Source organism: Tupaia chinensis, unplaced genomic scaffold (assembly GCF_000334495.1).
Source record: "Tupaia chinensis unplaced genomic scaffold, TupChi_1.0 Scaffold145860_1, whole genome shotgun sequence".
Taxonomy (NCBI): Eukaryota; Metazoa; Chordata; class Mammalia; order Scandentia; family Tupaiidae; genus Tupaia; species Tupaia belangeri.
The window spans coordinates 483,388-489,387 of record NW_006205718.1 but is presented as its reverse complement, the minus strand read 5'-3'; positions in this window follow the sequence as shown (position 1 = coordinate 489,387).

The window sequence follows — 6,000 nt, the reverse complement described above, 5'->3', positions numbered from 1 at the left end:
CACATACACCCAGCATGAGTTTTAAGCTGCCAGGTCTGGAACTTGAACCATAGTCAACTACATGGGAGTTTAGTGACATAACCATTATACCATCTGCTGGTCCGCCCCACCAGTAATTCTGACACCACTTCCTTGAACTAACCTTGGCCAAATGCTCAGTGAGAGTGTGGGTGCTAAATAGTAATCCATGGAGTGCATGTGCCCAAAGCAAATCACCTCAGGAGAAGGTCATAGAAGTGTTGGAAAGATTTCAGTGTACCAGCCAACCCTACCACCAGCTCTGCAGATTTCATTGTTGGCAGCAGAGTTCTGCCTTGTGCTGATGGGGACAAACCCATTGAACTCAGTAGCATCAGGCCAGAGTGTGGCTGAGAGGACTTGGCTGACATCTCTGACACTTTTGATGGATATCAGCCCTGCTTGATCCCTAGTGTCCTTCAGGAGAGAGGATGGGAGGTGTTTGTCATCATAATGTGACTTGCATGTCAAACTGCTAGCTCTACACACATCTCTTTTAGGAAAAATACTGCCATTTCTTCAAAGCTGGGAAGTGTCCTTGCAGACTATAGATTGTTGTCATTAGAGGAACTCTTACACCTGAGGCCATTTTGGATATGGGAGATATGATTTTTTTCCCATTCAATAGATTTAACCTTTCTTCTTTCTTTCCCTCATGTTCTATTTCCCCATGATTAAACAATATAATATATGTGGAATTTGCCATGCAAATTCAATCACCTACTCACTCATTCATTCGTTATTCAACAAATGTTTATTGACTATGTGTCAGGCACTGAACTAGGATTTATTAATACAGTGGTAAAAAGGAATGACTTGATTTTGGGTTTCATGGTATATGCAGAAAGAGACAAAAACACTAGGCAGAAAGGTAAAAGAAATGGTTGTATATTGAAGTGAGTACTGTGAAGGAAATACAACAGGGGCAATTGTATAGAAAATCAGAGAATATCTAGTTGGTTAGGGGACCAGGGAGTATTCCTCTGCTAGGATCTAATAGAAGAGAAGGATCTGACCGATCAAGGCAAAGGTCTGTGGCAGGAAGAACTAGCTGTGTTCAAGACACAGAGTATGGCCATTGTGCTTGCAGCTTGCAAATGAAGGGAGGAGTGGTGTATATGGGTAACCACAAGAAGGATAAGCCTAGACTACAGTAAGACAGATCTGGGTTTGAGACAAATAAAACCTTGGCAGGGAAATGGAAACAAAAGAGAGTGATGAGGTCCTGGGTTCCTCAGGCCCAGCTGTGTCCATGTACTAACCAAAGGATCTTGGATAACCTCAGTTTTCATAGCTGAAAAGTGGAGACAGAAATACTTACATCTAGGTTTATCATAATTATGAAATGGACACAGCATTGTGTCCAAGTTTTCAGAGAAACAGATGCCAAGACAGGGTTAGACATGTAAGATAAATAAATGCTTTGAAGAATGAAGAGGAAGAAGGTTGAAGAGGTGGGAATGCTTTAGGATCTTGATACAGGTCTGACTTACAAAGAAAGGGTGAAGGGAGGCATTCTAGAAAAGATTTAGCCACACGAAAGGGAGCTGCGGCTTCTGGGAGAAGTCCCACAACTTATAGAAATGGGCCCATACCGGTATAATTGCTGAGTTCATACATTGACTGGGAACCTAGGGAGAGGTATGGCTTTGCTGTGGAATCAGTGGAGGAGCCAGAGGATTGGCTTCTGGAATTGTCAATCAACTGTGCTTCCCATGGCAGAGATCTGAGTAGCCCATTTTCATGGGTTTAGAAGAACAGTATGTGTTGAGGGACCAGCAACTGGAGTAATGGTTACATTGCTGGATTCCCATGTAGTTGACTGTGGCTCAAGTCTCAGACCTGGAGGTTTAAAACTCATGCCGGGCGCATGTGCATGTGTGCCCCAAATCCAAAGATGGAAGAGAAGGGATTGCTGTGTGGTCATTCCCTGGGAAGATGATTTCTTGCTTTCTTTCTCTCTGTCTTTCTGGCAAGTACACACGCCCTATACGCCCTATAGCAAAAATCTCTCTCTCAAAAAAAAGGACAGTGTGTGCTTAGAAGAGCCCTTGGTACATAACAGCCATTAAAATGGAAGTATAGCTATTGATATTATTATTACTACCAAGTAATCTTTTAAAAATGTTTATATTTTAAATCAGCAAATAAAAATTAAACACACTGGGGTTGGCAGGTGACATGGTGATTAAGGGCACTGGACTCTCACGTAGCCAACAGTAGTTTGAGTCCCAGACCTGGTGGCTTGCTTTCTCACTTTTCCTCTCTCTCTCTCTCCAGTCCTCTCTAGTCAAATTTAATTAATTAAATAAATAAATAAAGTTAAATAAAATAATTATACACACACACTATATACACTTACGTTGTACAACATCATGTTTTGATAAATGTATATGTTATGGAATGGCTAAATCAAACTATTGGGTTGTTGGAAAAGTCATGACATATTTTTTTGTTTTTCTATGCAAAAATACATCATGATTTTTTATAACAACCCAATAATTAAGTTATTAACTCACACATACCCATATTCTTGTGGTGAAAACATTTAAAATTTACTCTTAACAATGTCTATATATAATACCTTGTTATTAATTGTAGTCACCTTGTTATACAATAGATCTCTTGAACTTATCCTTCCTATCTTACTGTAATCTTGTATCCTTTGACCAACATCTCTCCGATCCTGCCTCCTCCCTGCCCCAAGCCTCAGCCAGCCCCTGATGGTCACAATTCTACTTTCTTTGCTCAGCATTTGTAGATTAATTCTACATATAAATGAAATCACATAGAATTTGTTTTTCTGTCCTGGTTTATTTCATTAAGCATAATGTTCTCCAGGTTCATTTATGTTGTAATAAATGACAGTGTTTCCTTATTTTTTTTAACTGAATACTATTCCATTATGTGTGCATATGATATATGCACATTTTCTTTATTCATCTTTCTGTTGTTGGACATTTTGGTTGATTCCATAGTTTAGCAATTGCGAATAGTTCTGCAATGGGCATCGGAGTTCAGATGTCTCTTTGATATAATAATTTTATTATCTTTGGATATATAAATAAATGTAGAATTGCTGGATCATATGGTAGATCTATTTTTAAGTTTTTGAGGATAAAAGGATGGCTTTTGCCATAAGGGCTGTACCAATTTGCATTCCCACTGATGCTATACAAGGGTTCTCTTTTCTTCACATCTTTGCCAACACTTTTTTTTGATGATAGTCACCTAACTTGCATGAGGTGACATCTCATTGTGGTTTTAATTTGCATTTCCCTGATGGTTAGTGATATTGAACTTTTAAAAAATATTTATCTGTTGACTATTTTTATGCCTTCTCTATTTTGAGAGAGGGAAATTGAGAAATCACCCCCAAGGCGGATGACCATGCTGTGATCCCTTCTCCTTCAGACTCCTCTTGGGATTTTGGGCACACATAGGCACACACAACCCGTGTGATTTTCAAGCTTCCTGATCCAGGACTCAAGCCACAATTGGTCATGTGGGAGTTCACTGCCTTAACCACCATGCCTCTTGCTGGTCCTGTTTGTGTTCTCTTAAGAAATGTGTTTTGGGGACTAGCAGATAGCATAATAGTTACATTGCTGGACTCCCACAATGGCAACCACTGTTAAGAGTCCCAGACTCAGTAGCTTGAAACTCATCCTAAGTGTGTGTGTGTGTGTGTGTGTGTGTGTGTGTGCATGCCCAACATCCCTAGAGGAGAATGGAGAAGGGATTGCAGCATGGCCACCCTCCCACCCGGGGGGCTGATTTCTTGCTGTCTATCTCTGTGTCTCTGGTGAGGACATGCACCCTGTAGCAAACATCTCTATTAAAAAATTTTTAAAAAGAAATGTGTTTTTAGTTTTTTTGCTCATTTTAAAATTATGTTGTTTGTATTTTTTAGCTCTTAAGTTGTTTGTGTTACTTATATATTTTGAATGTTATCCCTCACTTGATGCACGGTTTGCAAATATATTTTCCCATTCCATACATTCTCAGTTCATGCCGTTCATTATTGCCTTTACTGTGCTTTTTAGTTTAGTGTCATTCCATTTGTCTATTTTTGGTTTTGTTTCCTGTGCTTTTAGGAATAATCAAAAAATGTTTGCCCAGACAAATGTCAATAACCCCTTTGTTTTCTCCTATTGGTTTTACAATTTCATCTTGTGTTTAAGTCTTTAATCCATATTTTTGTATATGGTACAAGATAAGGGTCCAGTTTCATCTCTTTGCTTATGGTTAGCCAGTTTTACCAGTACCAGTGAATGAAGAGACTGTATTTCCCTAATGCATATTCTTAGTACTTTTGTCAAAGATCAGTTTGTTGTAAATGTATGTATTTATTTTTGGGTTCTCTTTTTTGTTTCATTAATCTATATGCCTGTTTGTGTGCCAGTACCACACTGTTTTGATTTGTACAGGTATCTAATAGATTTTGAGATTACGTCATATGATGCCTCCACTTTTATTGTTTTTGCTCAAAATTACTTGGCTATTTAGAGTCATTAGTGGTTCTGTATGAACTTTAGTATCGTTTTTTCTATTTCTGTGAAAAATGTTGTTAGAATTTTGATAGAGATAGCTTTAAATCTGTAGCTACTCTGGGTAGTAAGAACATTTTAACAGTACAGTTCTTTCAATCCATAAACAGAAGCTATCTTTCCGCTTACGTATGTCTTCTTCAATTTTTTTCATCAACATTTTATAATTTTCAGTGTGCAGATCTTTCACCTCTTTGGTTAAATTTACTCCTAAATGTTTTATTTTGGTTTTGATACTATTGTAAGTGAGATTGTTTTCTTAATTTCTTTTTAAGATAGTTAATGTTTTTTAATTGCTAGAGGGAATGTATACTCACCAGAGAGAGAGGAAGAGAGAGAGAGAGATAGAAAGAGAGAGAGAGAGGGGGGAATTACTCTTCAATGGGGGTGTGGTCATGCTGCAATTCTTTCTCCATTTTTCCATCCTGTCCCACTAGGTTATGGAGCTGGTCTAATTGTTCATTGTTAGTGTATAGAAATGATACTGATTTGGGCCAACCTGTGGTGTGGTGGTTAAGGTGGCTGGATCTCTCATGGCCTAACCATGCATGTGCCCTATGGCATTTTTTAATAAAAAGAAAAATAAAGGAATGATACTGATAATTGTATCCTACAACTTTACTGAATTCCTCTGTTGTTTTTTAAAATATTTGGTAGAGTCTTTAGTATTTTCTATATATAAGATCATGTCATTTATGAAAAGTGATAATGTAACTTTTTACTTTCCTCTTTAGAATTCTTTAAGTTTTTTCCTTGCATAGTATTTTGAGCTAAGACTTCCACTACTGTGAGGAGGTCCTCAATAAGTTTATGGAAAAATGTGTATGATGAAAAAAGTATACATGTATTTCAAAATTTTTCTTGCACCAAAATAAACTTTAATTCCATTTCCACAAACTTTTTGAATTTCCCTTGTATGTTGAATAAAGATTGGTCATCATTTTATTGCTTCTAATCTTAGTTTTCAGCTTTTCACAGTCCAATATGATAGTTTTTTTGAATTTGTTATATATGACATTTTTATGTTAGGTATATTCCTTCTGTACTTAATTTGTTGCAAATTTTTATCATGAAGAATGTTGAATTTTGTCAAATGCTTTTTTCTGCTTTTAGTGAAATGATCACATGGTTTTTAATTTTTGTTCTGCTCATGTGGCATATTGCATTTTTTTAATTTACATATGTTAAGCCACCCTTGCATCCCAGGGATAAACTTTGCTTAACCTGGTGTAGGATACTTTTATTGTGCTATTCATTTGATTTACCAGTATTTTGCTGAGAGTTTTTGGATATATGTTTATAAGGAATATTGGCCCATATTTTTCTTTTGTTGTAGAGTCTTTGTCTGGCTTTGGAATCACAGTAATGCTGGCCTTGTTAATGGGTTTGGAAGTTTTTCCTGTGTTTCAATTTTTTTTGGAAGAGTTTTAGA